Below are 19,693 nucleotides of genomic sequence, written 5' to 3'. Positions count from 1 at the left end.
CAATCTGGTTCACTAGTTTGTGAGCCATTCTACACGCCTGTTGTATGGAGGCGGGTTCGTGTGAACTTATATCTTCTTGGATTCTTTCTGGTAATCCTTTCACAAACGCGTCGATCTTCTCTTCCTCATCTTCGAATGCTCCCGGACACAATAGGCACAATTCTGTGAATCGTCTTTCGTACGTGGTAATATCAAATCCTTGGGTTCGTAACCCTCTAAGTTCTGTCTTGAGCTTATTGACATCGGTTCTGGGACGGTACTTCTCGTTCATCAAGTGCTTGAATGCTGACCACGGTAGTGCGTACGCATCATCTTGTCCCACTTGCTCTAGATAGGTATTCCACCATGTTAACGCAGAACCTGTGAAGGTATGCGTAGCGTACTTCACTTTGTCCTCTTCAGTACACTTACTTATGGCAAACACCGATTCAACCTTCTCTGTCCACCGTTTCAATCCGATCGGTCCTTCGGTTCCATCAAATTCCAAAGGTTTGCAGGCAGTGAATTCTTTGTAGGTGCATCCTACACGATTTCCTGTACTGCCAGATCCAAGGTTATTGTTGGTATATAGCGCAGCCTGTACTGCGGCTATGTTTGAAGCTAGAAAAGTACGGAATTCCTCTTCATTCATATTCACGGTGTGTCGAGTAGTCGGTGCCATTTCCTTCAAAATAGTTAAATGGAATAAGTTAATCATACAGAATATTAAGAGTAGTTAATAGTATTTCGTAGCATAATATGAACTCATTTATAAAAGCTTTTTCTTCATATTAGCGTTTTATAAGTTTAAATTCGGGTAGTACCTACCCGTTAAGTTCATACTTAGTAGCTAATATACAATTCAACTACTACAATTCTATATGAAAAACTGATTGTAATAATATTTCGCGTTCAAACTTTTATACAATATTTTACAAACTTACAATACCGCTTATTTTACATAAAGCATGAAATATAGCACACAATAACTTTGATACAACATAGTTGTGAAGACAATTCTAGCTAGTACACAAGTCGTTCAGCAAAGGCAATAAAGACACGTAATTCATACGTCCAGAAACAAGTCATGCATTCTGGTTTTACTAGGATTACTTCCCATCCTTGGTCTTGTGGAACATAACCGTTATGGCCGTTGATAAGACAGCGTGTTGTAACGTCGTCAAAGGGACGAGGGTTACGTAATGACCAACAGTCTCGTAATAACCTAAAAACCTCATTTCTTACCCCAATTACCGACTCCGTCACTTGAGGGAACGTTTTGTTTAATAGTTGTAGCCCGATGTTCTTGTTCTCACTTTGGTGAGAAGCGAACATTACTAACCCGTAAGCATAACATGCTTCTTTATGTTGCATGTTAGCCGCTTTTTCTAAATCACGAAGTCCTATATTTGGATATACTGAGTCAAAATAATTTCTTAACCCGTTGCGTAAAATAGCATTTGGGTTCCCCGCAATATATGCGTCAAAGTAAACACATCGTAACTTATGGATTTCCCAATGTGATATCCCCCATCTTTCGAACGAAAGCCTTTTATAAACCAAGGCATTCTTGGAACGTTCTTCGAATGTCTTACAAACTGATCTCGCCTTAAATAGTTGTGCCGAAGAATTCTGACCGACTTTAGACAAGATTTCATCAATCATGTCTCCGGGTAGGTCTCTTAAAATATTGGGTTGTCTATCCATTTTGTGTTTTTATACTGTAAAATAGACAAGAGTTAGATTCATAAAAAAAAATACTTATTAGTACAAGCAATTTTTACATATATCATAAAGCATAAGCACACTATATTACATATATTACACCACACGAATACAACTATCTTATTCCGACTCGCTTGTTTCTTCTTCTTCGGTTTTGGTTCGTTTTGCCAAGTTTCTAGGGATATATGATGTTCCCCTAATACGAGCCGTAATTTTCCACATTGGTTTAGAAAAACCTGGTGGTTTAGAGGTTCCCGGGTCATTGTTACAACTTAAGGACTTCGGGGGTTGACGATACATATAAAGTTCATCGGGGTTGGAATTAGATTTCTCTATTTTTATGCCCTTTCCTTTATTATTTTCTTTTGCCTTTTTAAATTCAGTTGGGGTAATTTCTATAACATCATCGGAATTCTCGTCGGAATCCGATTCATCGGAGAATTGGTAATCCTCCCAATATTTTGCTTCCTTGGCGGAAACACCATTGACCATAATTAACCTTGGTCGGTTGGTTGAGGAGTTTCTTTTACTTAACCGTTTTATTATTTCCCCCACCGGTTCTATTTCTTCTTCCGGTTCCGATTCTTCTTCCGGATCCGATTCTTCTTCCGGTTCCGACTCTTCTTCCGGTTCCTCTTCGGGAACTTGTGAATCAGTCCACAAATCATTCCAATTTACATTTGACTCTTCATTATTATTAGGTGAGTCAATGGGACTTGTTCTAGAGGTAGACATCTATCACATAATATCAAACACGTTAAGAGATTAATATATCACATAATATTCATATGTTAAAAATATATAGTTTCCAACAAAAATGTTAAGCAATCATTTTTCAAGTAAACACGGTCGAAGTCCAGACTCACTAATGCATCCTAACAAACTCGATAAGACACACTAATGCAAAATTCTGGTTCTCTAAGACCAACGCTCGGATACCAACTAAAATGTCCCGTTCTTATTGATTAAAAACGTTCCATATTAATTGATTTCGTTGCGAGGTTTTGACCTCTATATGAGACGTTTTTCAAAGACTGCATTCATTTTTAAAACAAACCATAACCTTTATTTCATAAATAAAGGTTTAAAAAGCTTTACGTAGATTATCAAATAATGATAATCTAAAATATCCTGTTTACACATGACCATTACATAATGGTTTACAATACAAATATGTTACATCGAAATCAGTTTCTTGAATGCAGTTTTTACACAATATCATACAAACATGGACTCCAAATCTTGTCCTTATTTTAGTATGCAACAGCGGAAGCTCTTAATATTCACCTGAGAATAAACATGCTTTAAACGTCAACAAAAAATGTTGGTGAGTTATAGGTTTAACCTATATATATCAAATCGTAACAATAGACCACAAGATTTCATATTTCAATACACATCCCATACATAGAGATAAAAATCATTCATATGGTGAACACCTGGTAACCGACATTAACAAGATGCATATATAAGAATATCCCCATCATTCCGGGACACCCTTCGGATATGATATAAATTTCGAAGTACTAAAGCATCCGGTACTTTGGATGGGGTTTGTTAAGCCCAATAGATCTATCTTTAGGATTCGCGTCAATTAGGGTGTCTGTTCCCTAATTCTTAGATTACCAGACTTAATAAAAAGGGGCATATTCGATTTCGATAATTCAACCATAGAATGTAGTTTCACGTACTTGTGTCTATTTTGTAAATCATTTATAAAACCTGCATGTATTCTCATCCCAAAAATATTAGCTTTTAAAAGTGGGACTATAACTCACTTTCACAGATTTTTACTTCGTCGGGAAGTAAGATTTGGCCACTGGTTGATTCACGAACCTATAACAATATATACATATATATCAAAGTATGTTCAAAATATATTTACAACACTTTTAATATATTTTGATGTTTTAAGTTTATTAAGTCAGCTGTCCTCGTTAGTAACCTACAACTAGTTGTCCACAGTTAGATGTACAGAAATAAATCGATAAATATTATCTTGAATCAATCCACGACCCAGTGTATACGTATCTCAGTATTGATCACAACTCAAACTATATATATTTTGGAATCAACCTCAACCCTGTATAGCTAACTCCAACATTCACATATAGAGTGTCTATGGTTGTTCCGAAATATATATAGATGTGTCGACATGATAGGTCGAAACATTGTATACGTGTCTATGGTATCTCAAGATTACATAATATACAATACAAGTTGATTAAGTTATGGTTGGAATAGATTTGTTACCAATTTTCACGTAGCTAAAATGAGAAAAATTATCCAATCTTGTTTTACCCATAACTTCTTCATTTTAAATCCGTTTTGAATGAATCAAATTGCTATGGTTTCATATTGAACTCTATTTTATGAATCTAAACAGAAAAAGTATTGGTTTATAGTCGGAAAAATAAGTTACAAGTCGTTTTTGTAAAGGTAGTCATTTCAGTCGAAAGAACGACGTCTAGATGACCATTTTAGAAAACATACTTCCACTTTGAGTTTAACCATAATTTTTGGATATAGTTTCATATTCATAATAAAAATCATTTTCTCAGAATAACAACTTTTAAATCAAAGTTTATCATAGTTTTTAATTAACTAACCCAAAACAGCCCGCGGCGTTACTACGACGGCGTAAATCCGGTTTTACGGTGTTTTTCGTGTTTCCATGTTTTAAATCATTAAGTTAGCATATAATATAGATATAGAACATGTGTTTAGTTGATTTTAAAAGTCAAGTTAGAAGGATTAACTTTTGTTTGCGAACAAGTTTAGAATTAACTAAACTATGTTCTAGTGATTACGAGTTTAAACCTTCGAATAAGATAGTTTTATATATATGAATCGAATGATGTTATGAACATCATTACTACCTCAAGTTTAGTAGGTAAACCTACTGGAAGTTACAATAAATGATCTAGCTTCAAAGGATCTTGGATGGCTTGAAAGTTCTTGAAGTAGGATCATGACACAAAAACAAGTTCAAGTAAGATTTTTACTCGAATTAAGATAGTTTATAGTTATAGAAATTGAATCAAAGTTTGAATATGAATATTACCTTGAATAATAAAGATAACCTACTGTATATAACAAAGGTTTCTTGATCTTAGATGATTACTTGGAATGGATTAGAAAGCTTGGAAGTAAATTAGTAAACTTGAAGGGATTTTTGAAGTGTTCTTGAAGTGTTCTTCCTATGATGATTATAGCTTGATTCTTGAAGTGATTTTTGATGAAGATGATGATTAACTACTGGAAAAATACGTTCATAATAGTGTGGGTGTGTTGAGAGAGAATTAGAAAGAGATTTGGAAGTGAAATGGAGTGAATGATGAGTGTTAATTGGTGAGTGGTGAGTGGGGTTAAAAGGAGTTCTAGTTAGTTGACTAGCTCATGGTAGAAGTTAAAATTGATTAGTCATACATGACATAATCAAGAGTGGAATCCCATGCTAGTTCCTATTGGTATATACCCATAGTAAGTACGTTTTGAAGCTGTGTATAATACGGGTAAAAATACGACTAGAATTCTTGATGAAAGAAAAGAATGGGAAAGTAACTGTAACCATTTTCGTTAAGTATGAGTGTTTTGATATATGTCTTGAAGTCTTCCAAAAGTATTTTAATACATCTAAATACACTACATGTATATACATTTTAACGGAGTCGTTAAGTCATCGTTAGTCGTTACATGTAAGTGTTGTTTTGAAACCTTTAAGTTAACGATCTCAATTAATGTTGTTAACCCATTGTTTATTATATCTAATGAGATGTTAAATTATTATATTATCATGATATTATGATATATTAATATATCTTAATATGATATATATACATTTAAATGTCGTTACAACGATAATCGTTACATATATGTCTCGTTTCGAAATCCTTAAGTTAGTAGTCTTGTTTATATGTATATAACTCATTGTTAATATACTTATGGAGATACTTACTTATCATAATCTCATGTTAACCATATGTATATCCATATATATATCGTCAAGTCGTTTTTACAAGTTTTAACGTTCGTGAATCGCCGGTCAACTTGGGTGGTCAATTGTCTATATGAAACATATTTCAATTAATCAAGTCTTAACAAGTTTGATTGCTTAACATGTTGGAAACATTTAATCATGTAAATATCAATCTCAATTAATATATATAAACATGGAAAAGTTCGGGTCACTACATATTTATACACTTTTAAAAGACTTTAATACACTTATCAAAATACTTCTACTTAACAAAAATGCTTATAATTACATCCTCATTCAGTTTCATCAACAATTCTACTCGTATGCACCCGTATTCGTACTCGTACAATACACAGCTTTTAGATGTATGTACTATTGGTATATACACTCCAATGATCAGCTCTTAGCAGCCCATGTGAGTCACCTAACACATGTGGGAACCATCATTTGGCAACTAGCATGAAATATCTCATAATATTACAAAAATATGAGTAATCATTCATGACTTATTTACATGAAAACAAAATTACATATCCTTTATATCTAATCCATACACCAACGACCAAAAACACCTACAAACACTTTCATTCTTCAATTTTCTTCATCTAATTGAACTCTCTCAAGTTCTATCTTCAAGTTCTAAGTGTTCTTCATAAATTCCAAAAGTTCTAGTTTCATAAAATCAAGAATACTTTCAAGTTTGCTAGCTCACTTCCAATCTTGTAAGGTGATCATCCAACCTCAAGAAATCTTTGTTTCTTACAGTAGATTATCATTCTAATACAAGGTAATAATCATATTCAAACTTTGGTTCAATTTCTATAACTATAACAATCTTATTTCAAGTGATGATCTTACTTGAACTTGTTTTCGTGTCATGATTTTGCTTCAAGAACTTTGAGCCATCCAAGGATCCATTGAAGCTAGATCCATTTTTCTCTTTTCCAGTAGGTTCATCCAAGGAACTTAAGGTAGTAATGATGTTCATAACATCATTCGATTCATACATATAAAGCTATCTTATTCGAAGGGTTAAACTTGTAATCACTAGAACATAGTTTAGTTAATTCTAAACTTGTTCGCAAACAAAAGTTAATCCTTCTAACTTGACTTTTAAAATCAACTAAACACATGTTCTATATCTATATGATATGCTAACTTAATGATTTAAAACCTGGAAACACGAAAAACACCGTAAAACCGGATTTACGCCGTCGTAGTAACACCGCGGGCTGTTTTGGGTTAGTTAATTAAAAACTATGATACACTTTGATTTAAAAGTTGTTATTCTGAGAAAATGATTTTTATTATGAACATGAAACTATATCCAAAAATTATGGTTAAACTCAAAGTGGAAGTATGTTTTCTAAAATGGTCATCTAGACGTCGTTCTTTCGACTGAAATGACTACCTTTACAAAAACGACTTGTAACTTATTTTTATGACTATAAACCTATACTTTTTCTGTTTAGATTCATAAAATAGAGTTCAATATGAAACCATAGCAATTTGATTCACTCAAAACGGATTTAAAATGAAGAAGTTATGGGTAAAACAAGATTGGATAATTTTTCTCATTTTAGCTACGTGAAAATTGGTAACAAATCTATTCCAACCATAACTTAATCAACTTGTATTGTATATTATGTAATCTTGAGATACCATAGACACGTATACAATGTTTCGACCTATCATGTCGACACATCTATATATATTTCGGAACAACCATAGACACTCTATATGTGAATGTTGGAGTTAGCTATACAGGGTTGAGGTTGATTCCAAAATATATATAGTTTGAGTTGTGATCAATACTGAGATACGTATACACTGGGTCGTGGATTGATTCAAGATAATATTTATCGATTTATTTCTGTACATCTAACTGTGGACAACTAGTTGTAGGTTACTAACGAGGACAGCTGACTTAATAAACTTAAAACATCAAAATATATTAAAAGTGTTGTAAATATATTTTGAACATACTTTGATATATATGTATATATTGTTATAGGTTCGTGAATCAACCAGTGGCCAAGTCTTACTTCCCGACGAAGTAAAAATCTGTGAAAGTGAGTTATAGTCCCACTTTTAAAATCTAATATTTTTGGGATGAGAATACATGCAGGTTTTATAAATGATTTACAAAATAGACACAAGTACGTGAAACTACATTCTATGGTTGAATTATCGAAATCGAATATGCCCCTTTTTATTAAGTCTGGTAATCTAAGAATTAGGGAACAGACACCCTAATTGACGCGAATCCTAAAGATAGATCTATTGGGCCTAACAAACCCCATCCAAAGTACCGGATGCTTTAGTACTTCGAAATTTATATCATATCCGAAGGGTGTCCCGGAATGATGGGGATATTCTTATATATGCATCTTGTTATTGTCGGTTACCAGGTGTTCACCATATGAATGATTTTTATCTCTATGTATGGGATGTGTATTGAAATATGAAATCTTGTGGTCTATTGTTACGATTTGATATATATAGGTTAAACCTATAACTCACCAACATTTTTGTTGACGTTTTAAGCATGTTTATTCTCAGGTGATTATTAAGAGCTTCCGCTGTCGCATACTTAAATAAGGACAAGATTTGGAGTCCATGCTTGTATGATATTGTGTAAAAACTGCATTCAAGAAACTTATTTTGTTGTAACATATTTGTATTGTAAACCATTATGTAATGGTCGTGTGTAAACAGGATATTTTAGATTATCATTATTTGATAATCTACGTAAAGCTTTTTAAACCTTTATTGATGAAATAAAGGTTATGGTTTGTTTAAAAATGAATGCAGTCTTTGAAAAACGTCTCATATAGAGGTCAAAACCTCGCAACGAAATCAATTAATATGGAACGTTTTTAATCAATAAGAACGGGACATTTCACATAAGGTCCATGAACACAGCTGGTGCGTTAGTCAATCCAAACGGCATAACCATAAACTCGTAATGACCATAACGCGTCCTAAAAGCAGTTTTTGGAATATCATCTTCTTTCACCCGCATTTGATGATACCCGGAACGTAAGTCAATCTTTGAATAAATAGACGAGCCTTGTAGTTGATCAAATAAGTCATCGAATCTCGGTAGTGGGTAGCGGTTCTTGATGGTAAGTTTGTTCAACTCTCGGTAGTCGATACACAACCTGAATGTACCATCTTTCTTCTTGACAAACAAAACAGGAGCTCCCCACGGTGATGTGCTTGGTCGAATGAAACCACGCTCTAAAAGTTCTTGTAATTGGCTTTGCAGTTCTTTCATCTCGCTGGGTGCGAGTCTGTAAGGAGCACGAGCTATTGGTGCAGCTCCTGGTACAAGATCTATTTGAAATTCAACGGATCGATGTGGGGGTAATCCCGGTAATTCTTTCGGAAATACATCGGGAAATTCTTTTGCAATGGGAACATCATTGATGCTCTTTTCTTCAGTTTGTACTTTCTCGACGTGTGCTAGAACAGCATAGCAACCTTTTCTTATTAGTTTTTGTGCCTTCAAATTACTAATAAGATGTAGCTTCGTGTTGCCCTTTTCTCCGTACACCATTAAGGGTTTTCCTTTTTCTCGTATAATGCGAATTGCATTTTTGTAACAAACGATCTCTGCTTTCACTTCTTTCAACCAGTCCATACCGATTATCACATCAAAACTCCCTAACTCTACAGGTATCAAATCAATCTTAAATGTTTCGCTAACCAGCTTAATTTCTCGATTCCGACATATATTATCTGCTGAAATTAATTTACCATTTGCTAATTCGAGTAAAAATTTACTATCCAAAGGCGTCAATGGACAACTTAATTTAGCACAAAAATCTCTACTCATATAGCTTCTATCCGCACCCGAATCAAATAAAACGTAAGCAGATTTATTGTCAATAAGAAACGTACCCGTAACAAGCTCCAGGTCTTCCTGTGCCTCTGCCGCATTAATATTGAAAACTCTTCCGCGGCCTTGTCCATTTGTGTTCTCCTGGTTCGGGAAATTTCTAATAATGTGGCCCGGTTTTCCACATTTATAACAAACTACATTGGCATAACTTGCTCCGACACTACTTGCTCCGCCATTACTCGTTCCGACACCATTTGTTCCTTTCGTTCTATTAACCCCTGGTCCGTAGACCTCACACTTCGCCGCGCTATGACCATTTATTTTACACTTGTTGCAAAATTTGGTGCAGAACCCCGAGTGATACTTTTCACACCTTTGGCATAGCTGCTTCTGATTGTTGTTGTTGTTGTTGCGGTTATTATTGTTGTTGGGATGATTGTTGTTGTTGTTGTTGTTGTTGGGCCGTTTGTTGTAGTTGCGATTGATGTTGCGATTGTTGGGATAATTGTTGCGATTATTGTTGTAATTGCTGTTGTTGTTGTATTGGTGATTCTTATCACCGTTTTCCTCCCACTTTCTTTTGACTTGCTTCACATTGGCCTCTTCAGCAGTCTGTTCTTTAATTCTTTCTTCAATCTGGTTCACTAGTTTGTGAGCCATTCTACATGCCTGTTGTATGGAGGTGGGCTCGTGTGAACTTATATCTTCTTGGATTCTTTCCGGTAATCCTTTTACAAACGCGTCGATCTTCTCTTCCTCATCTTCGAACGCTCCCGGACACAATAGGCACAATTCTGTGAATCGTCTTTCGTACGTGGTAATATCAAATCCTTGGGTTCGTAACCCTCTAAGTTCCGTCTTGAGCTTATTGACCTCGGTTCTGGGACGGTACTTCTCGTTCATCAAGTGCTTGAATGCTGACCACGGTAGTGCGTACGCATCGTCTTGTCCCACTTGCTCTAGATAGGTATTCCACCATGTTAACGCAGAACCTGTGAAGGTATGCGTAGCGTACTTCACTTTGTCCTCTTCAGTACACTTACTTATGGCAAACACCGATTCGACCTTCTCGGTCCACCGTTTCAATCCGATCGGTCCTTCGGTTGCATCAAATTCCAAAGGTTTGCAGGCAGTGAATTCTTTGTAGGTGCATCCTACACGATTTCCTGTACTGCTAGATCCAAGGTTATTGTTGGTATGTAGCGCAGCCTGTACTGCGGCTATGTTTGAAGCTAGAAAAGTACGAAATTCCTCTTCATTCATATTCACGGTGTGTCGAGTAGTCGGTGCCATTTCCTTCAAAATAGTCAAATGGAACAAGTTAATCATACAGAATATTAAGAGTAGTTAATAGTATTTCGTAGCATAATATGAACTCATTTATAAAAGCTTTTTCTTCATATTAGCATTTTATAAGTTTAAATTCGGGTAGTACCTACCCGTTAAGTTCATACTTAGTAGCTAATATACAATTCAACTACTACAATTCTATATGAAAAACTGATTATAATAATATTTCGCGTTCAAACTTTTATACAATATTTTACAAACTTACAATACCGCTTATTTTACATAAAGCATGAAATATAGCACACAATAATTTTGATACAAGATAGTTGTGAAGATAATTCTAGCTAGTACACAAGTCGTTCAGCAAAGGCAATAAAGACACGTAATTCATACGTCCAGAAACAAGTCATGCATTCTGGTTTTACTAGGACTACTTCCCATCCTTGGTCTTGTGGAACATAACCGTTATGGCCGTTGATAAGACAGCGTGTTGTAACGTCGTCAAAGGGACGAGGGTTACGTAATGTCCAACAGTCCCGTAACAATCTAAAAACCTCATTTCTTACCCCAATTACCGACTCCGTCACTTGTGGAAACGTTTTGTTTAATAGTTGTAGCCCGATGTTCTTGTTCTCACTTTGGTGAGAAGCGAACATTACTAATCCGTAAGCATAACATGCTTCTTTATGTTGCATGTTAGCCGCTTTTTCTAAATCACGAAGTCCAATATTCGGATATATTGAGTCAAAATAATTTCTTAACCCGTTGCGTAAAATAGCATTTGGGTTCCCCGCAATATATGCGTCAAAGTAAACACATCGTAACTTATGGGTTTCCCAATGTGATATCCCCCATCTTTCAAACGAAAGTCTCTTATAAACCAAGACATTCTTGGAACGTTCTTCGAATGTCTTACAAACTGATCTCGCCTTAAATAGTTGTGCCGAGGAATTCTGACCGACTCTAGACAAGATTTCATCAATCATGTCTCCGGGTAGGTCTCTTAAAATATTGGGTTGTCTATCCATTTTGTGTTTTTAAACTGTAAAATAGACAAGAGTTAGATTCATAAAAAAATACTTATTAATACAAGCAATTTTTACATATATCATAAAGCATAAGCACATTATATTACATATATTACACCACACGAATACAACTATCTTATTCCGACTCGCTCGTTTCTTCTTGTTCTGTTTTGGTTCGTTTTGCCAAGTTTCTAGGGATATATGATGTTCCCCTAATACGAGCCGTCGTTGTCCACATTGGTTTAGAAAAACCTGGTGGTTTAGAGGTTCCCGGGTCATTGTTACAACTTAAGGACTTCGGGGGTTGACGATACATATAAAGTTCATCTGGGTTGGAATTAGATTTCTCTATTTTTATGCCCTTTCCCTTATTATTTTCTTTTGCCTTTTTAAATTCAGTTGGGGTAATTTCTATAACATCATCGGAATTCTCGTCGGAATCTGATTCATCGGAGAATTGGTAATCCTCCCAATATTTTGCTTCCTTGGCAGAAACACCATTGACCATAATTAACCTTGGTCGGTTGGTTGAGGATTTTCTTTTACTTAACCGTTTTATTATTTCCCCCACCGGTTCTATTTCTTCATCCGGTTCCGATTCTTCTTCCGGTTCCGATTCTTCTTCCGGTTCCAACTCTTCTTCCGGTTCCTCTTCGGGAACTTGTGAATCAGTCCACGAATCATTCCAATTTACATTTGACTCTTCATTATTATTAGGTGAGTCAATGGGACTTGTTCTAGAGGTAGACATCTATCACATAATATCAAACGCGTTAAGAAATTAATATATCACATAATATTCACATGTTAAAAATATATAGTTTCCAACAAAATTTGTTAAGCAATCATTTTTTTTCAAGTAAACACGGTCGAAGTCCAGACTCACTAATGCATCCTAACAAACTCGATAAGACACACTAATGCAAAATTCTGGTTCTCTAAGACCAAGGCTCTGATACCAACTGAAATGTCCCGTTCTTATTGATTAAAAACGTTCCATATTAATTGATTTCGTTGCGAGGTTTTGACCTCGATATGATACGTTTTTCAAAGACTGCATTCATTTTTAAAACAAACCATAACCTTTATTTCATAAATAAAGGTTTAAAAAGCTTTACGTAGATTATCAAATAATGATAATCTAAAATATCCTGTTTACACACGACCATTACATAATGGTTTACAATACAAATATGTTACATCGAAATCAGTTTCTTGAATGCAGTTTTTACACAATATCATACAAACATGGACTCCAAATCTTGTCCTTATTTTAGTATATAACAGCGGAAGCTCTTAGTATTCACCTGAGAATAAACATGCTTTAAACGTCAACAAAAATGTTGGTGAGTTATAGGTTTAACCTATATATATCAAATCGTAACAATAGACCACAAGATTTCATATTTCAATACACATCCCATACATAGAGATAAAAATCATTCATATGGTGAACACCTGGTAACCGACATTAACAAGATGCATATATAAGAATATCCCCATCATTCCGGGACACCCTTCGGATATGATATAAATTTCGAAGTACTAAAGCATCCGGTACTTTGGATGGGGCTTGTTGGGCCCGATAGATCTATCTTTAGGATTCGCGTCAATTAGGGTGTCTGTTCCCTAATTCTTAGATTACCAGACTTAATAAAAAGGGGCATATTCGATTTCGATAATTCAACCATAGAATGTAGTTTCACGTACTTGTGTCTATTTTGTAAATCATTTATAAAACCTGCATGTATTCTCATCCCAAAAATATTAGATTTTAAAAGTGGGACTATAACTCACTTTAACAGATTTTTACTTCGTCGGGAAGTAAGACTTGGCCACTGGTTGATTCACGAACCTATAACAATATATACATATATATCAAAGTATGTTCAAAATATATTTACAACACTTTTAATATATTTTGATGTTTTAAGTTTATTAAGTCAGCTGTCCTCGTTAGTAACCTACAACTAGTTGTCCACAGTTAGATGTACAGAAATAAATCGATAAATATTATCTTGAATCAATCCACGACCCAGTGTATACGTATCTCAGTATTGATCACAACTCAAACTATATATATTTTGGAATCAACCTCAACCCTGTATAGCTAACTCCAACATTCACATATAGAGTGTCTATGGTTGTTCCAAAATATATATAGATGTGTCGACATGATAGGTCGAAACATTGTATACGTGTCTATGGTATCTCAAGATTACATAATATATAATACAAGTTGATTAAGTTATGGTTGGAATAGATTTGTTACCAATTTTCACGTAGCTAAAATGAGAAAAATTATCCAATCTTGTTTTACCCATAACTTCTTCATTTTAAATCCGTTTTGAGTGAATCAAATTGCTATGGTTTCATATTGAACTCTATTTTATGAATCTAAAAAGAAAAAGTATAGGTTTATAGTCGGAAAAATAAGTTACAAGTCGTTTTTGTAAAGGTAGTCATTTCAGTCGAAAGAACGACGTCTAGATGACCATTTTAGAAAACATACTTCCACTTTGAGTTTAACCATAATTTTTGGATATAGTTTCATGTTCATAATAAAAATCATTTTCTCAGAATAACAACTTTTAAATCAAAGTTTATCATAGTTTTTAATTAACTAACCCAAAACAGCCCGCGGTGTTACTACGACGGCGTAAATCCGGTTTTACGGTGTTTTTCGTGTTTCCAGGTTTTAAATCATCAAGTTAGCATATCATATAGATATAGAACATGTGTTTAGTTGATTTTAAAAGTCAAGTTAGAAGGATTAACTTTTATTTGTGAACAAGTTTAGAATTAACTAAACTATGTTCTAGTGATTACAAGTTTAAACCTTCGAATAAGATAGCTTTATATGTATGAATCAAATGATGTTATGAACATCATTACTACCTTAAGTTCCTTGGATAAACCTACTGGAAAAGAGAAAAGTGGATCTAGCTTCAATGGATCCTTGGATGGCTCGAAGTTCTTGAAGCAGAATCATGACACGAAAACAAGTTCAAGTAAGATCATCACTTGAAATAAGATTGTTATAGTTATAGAAATTGAACCAAAGTTTGAATATGATTATTACCTTGTATTAGAATGGTAACCTACTGTAAGAAACAAAGATTTCTTGAGGTTGGATGATCACCTTACAAGATTGGAAGTGAGCTAGCAAACTTGAAAGTATTCTTGATTTTATGTAACTAGAACTTGTAGAATTTATGAAGAACACTTAGAACTTGAAGATAGAACTTGAGACAGATCAATTAGATGAAGAAAATTGAAGAATGAAAGTGTTTGTAGGTGTTTTTGGTCGTTGGTGTATGGATTAGATATAAAGGATATGTAATTTTGTTTTCATGTAAATAAGTCATGAATGATTACTCATATTTTTGTAATTTTATGAGATATTTCATGCTAGTTGCCAAATGATGGTTCCCACATGTGTTAGGTGACTCACATGGGCTGCTAAGAGCTGATCATTGGAGTGTATATACCAATAGTACATACATCTAAAAGCTGTGTATTGTACGAGTACGAATACGGGTGCATACGAGTAGAATTGTTGATGAAACTGAACGAGGATGTAATTGTAAGCATTTTTGTTAAGTAGAAGCATTTTGATAAGTGTATTGAAGTCTTTCAAAAGTGTATAAATACATATTAAAACACTACATGTATATACATTTTAACTGAGTCGTTAAGTCATCGTTAGTCGTTACATGTAAGTGTTGTTTTGAAACCTTTAGGTTAACGATCTTGTTAAATGTTGTTAACCCAATGTTTATAATATTAAATGAGATTTTAAATTATTATATTATCATGATATTATCATGTATGAATATCTCTTAATATGATATATATACATTAAATGTCTTTACAACGATAATCGTTACATATATGTCTCGTTTAAAAATCATTAAGTTAGTAGTCTTGTTTTTACATATGTAGTTCATTGTTAATATACTTAATGATATGTTTACTTATCATAGTATCATGTTAACTATATATATATATCCATATATATGTCATCATATAGTTTTTACAAGTTTTAACGTTCGTGAATCACCGGTCAACTTGGGTGGTCAATTGTCTATATGAAACATATTTCAATTAATCAAGTCTTAACAAGTTTGATTGCTTAACATGTTGGAAACATTTAATCATGTAAATATCAATCTCAATTAATATATATAAACATGGAAAAGTTCGGGTCACTACACGAGTCGTCGAGTTCATCAAGATTATTATTTAGTCAATTATAGTTGAATATATTATGAAATGATTTGCATGTTGTCAAGTTTCGATATAAAGCAAGTTTGTCTTTTAAAAACGAATGCAATGTTTGTAAAATGTATCATATAGAGGTCAAGTACCTCGTGATTAACCAACTATTGTGAATCGTTTGTAATCGATATGGACTTTGTCCGGAACGATTAGGACGGGTCCTTTCACATAATATCATTCATAATCTTTAATGTCAATAATAATACTAATAATAATAATAATGATAATAATAATAATATAATGATATTAATACTAATAATATTTTATTTTAACTCATTATTCAATTACAAATATAATCATCTTTATAATCATGTTTGTATTATAATCTGTATTTGTATATATATATGCAAATGATATAGGTTCGTGAATCCGAGGCCAACCCTACATTATTCAATATCGTCATATGTATTTTTACTACAAAATACAGTATAACGAGTTTCATTACTCCCTTTTTAAATGCTTTTGCAATATATATTTTTGGGACTGAGAATACATGCACTGTTTTTATAAATGTTTGACGAAATAAACACAAGTACTTGAAACTACGTTGTATGGTTGGATTATTATACCGAATATCGCCCCTTCAAGTCTGGTAACCTAAGAATTAGGGAAATGGCCCCTAATTGACGCGAATCCTAAAGATAGATCTATGGGCCTAACAAACCCCATTCTGGAATTTGGAATGCTTTAGTACTTCGATTTAAATGGTGATTGCGATTGCCAATATTATAGCATACTTGCGAGTATGCGGGGGATATTCTATATGCATTATGTTAATGTCGATTACCAGGTGTTCATCATACGAATGGATTTTATACACTTGCGAGTGTAATGATATTTATGAAAAATGAGAATCTTGTGGTCTATTAAAATGATGAAAATGAATGATTATGATAAACTAATGAACTCACCAACCTTTTGGTTGACACTTTAAAGCATGTTTATTCTCAGGTATTAAAGAAATCATCCGCTGTGCATTTGCTCATATTAGAGATATTACTTGGAGTCATTCATGACATATTTCAAAAGACGTTGCATTCGAGTCGTCGAGTTCATCAAGATTATTACTAAGTCAATTATAGTTGGATATATTATGAAATAGTATGCATGCCGTCAACTTTCGATGTAATGAAAGTTTGTCTTTTAAAAACGAATGCAATGTTTGTAAAATGTATCATATAGAGGTCAAGTACCTCGCGATGTAACCAAATGTAATGTATTCGTCCAGATGGATTAGGACGGGTCATTAGACTACTTTTGTGGGATTGGGTATTGTTGTTGTTGTTGTTGTTGTTGTGTTTGACGGAGGAGTTGGGGTAACATTTAAAATTTAAACTTCTGGAGTAGGCTCAGCAGAACCACCTTCTCCCTCCGTCATTCGCTCGGGACTCTTCAATGATTTTTCAAAAGCTGCCAATGTCATTTTTCAGCTTCAAGTTTTTCAGTTCTCTTGGGACGTTTAACCACTTCAGTGTTATCATAGTTACGAGTAGAAAACGATTCAATTACCTTGATCTTTTATTCTTCTGCATAAACAATGCAAACAAACACAAAAAAGGCATATGTAAGTAAGAAAATTCGTTATGTTGAGAATATTAGTACACAGTAAAATTAGCAAGGAAGCCTACCATGGCCTTTTAAACACAGTTCAGGAACAAATCTAGCACGCCAGTCATTGCTAACGCCAATGAGCACTAAAATTGCTTCCATGCCCACAAAGGATCTTTGAGGAAGATTCAAACCACTAAGGGATCCACCAGCCTATTCTGAAAGGACCCGTCCTAATCCATCTGAACAAAGTCTATATCGATTACAAACGATTCACAATAGTTGATTACATCGCGAGGTACTTGACCTCTATATGATACATTTTACAAACATTACATTCATATTTTAAAAGACAAACTTTCATTACATCGAAAGTTGACGGCATGCATAACATTTCATAATATATCTAGACTATAAATGACTTGATAATAATCTTGATAAAATTGACGACTCGAATGCAACGTCATTTGAAATATATCATAAATGGCTACAAGTAATGTCTCTAAGATGAGCAAATGCATAGCGGAAGATTTCTTTCATACCTGAGAATAAACATGTTTTAAAGTGTCAACCAAAAGGTTGGTGAGTTCATTAGTTTACATAAATAATCATTTCATAATTTTAATAGACCACAAGATTTTCATTTTCAGTTCTCATAAATATACGTCCCATGCATAGAGACAAAAATATCATTCATATGGATTGAACACCTGGTAACCGACATTCACAATATGCATATAAGAATATCCCCATTATTCCGGGATCCTCCTTCGGACATGATATAAATTTCGAAGTACTAAATCATCCGGTACTTTGGATGGGGCTTGTTGGGCCCGATAGATCTATCTTTAGAGTTCGCGTCAATTAGGGTGTCTGTTCCCTAATTCTTAGATTACCAGACTTAATAAAAGGGGCATATTCGATTTCGATAATTCAACCATAGAGTGTAGTTTCGATTACTTGTGTCTATTTCGTAAAACAGTTATAAAAATATCGCATGTATTCTCAGTCCCAAAAATATATATTGCAAAAGCATTTAAAAAGGGATTAATGAAAACTCACGCATATAAATATTGTAAAACAGTTAATAAAGCATTTGCATGTATTCTCAGCCCAAAAATGTATATAAAAAGGGAATAATGAAACTCACCATACTGTATTTTGTAGTAAAAATACATATAACGATATTTAACAACTGAACAATGCAAGGTTGGCCTCGGATTCACGAACCTATACCATTTGTATATATATTAATACTCATGATCGTAATCGAACAAGTATATATATATTTATTATATATTTAGATTAATATTTATATTTACTTTCATTAGTACTTATAATATATTATATTACTTATTTGATATATTAATTAATGTTATCATATTATATTAGTTAAAACATATTATTAAGTAGTATTAGTATGCTTATGTAATAATTATATTTTTATACGAATTTCTTTTGTTTGCAATTTGATAGTTTCTAGGATAAGCATAATAATAATAATAGTTATAATACTAATAATAATGATGATAGTAATAATAATTTTAATAAAAAATGATAATAATGATAAGAAATAAAAATATTAGTTTTTATGGAAATACTATCTTTTTATAATAACGGTAATTTTAATAATAATAGTTTTAATGGAAATTTTAGTAATAATAATGAAATGTCCCGTTCTTATTGATTAAAAACGTTCCATATTAATTGATTTCGTTGCGAGGTTTTGACCTCTATATGAGACGTTTTTGAAAGACTGCATTCATTTTAAAACAAACCATAACCTTTATTTCATCAATAAAGGTTTAAAAAGCTTTACGTAGATTATCAAATGATGATAATCTAAAATATCCTGTTTACACACGACCATTACATAATGGTTTACAATACAAATATGTTACAACAAAATAAGTTTCTTGAATGCAGTTTTTACACAATATCATACAAGCATGGACTCCAAATCTCGTCCTTATTTAAGTATGCGACAGCGAAAGCTCTTAATAATCACCTGAGAAT

The sequence above is a fragment of the Rutidosis leptorrhynchoides genome, chromosome 2 (genome assembly GCF_046630445.1).
Source record: "Rutidosis leptorrhynchoides isolate AG116_Rl617_1_P2 chromosome 2, CSIRO_AGI_Rlap_v1, whole genome shotgun sequence".
NCBI lineage: Eukaryota > Viridiplantae > Streptophyta > Magnoliopsida > Asterales > Asteraceae > Rutidosis > Rutidosis leptorrhynchoides.
Note: the sequence above shows the minus strand (reverse complement) of the source record.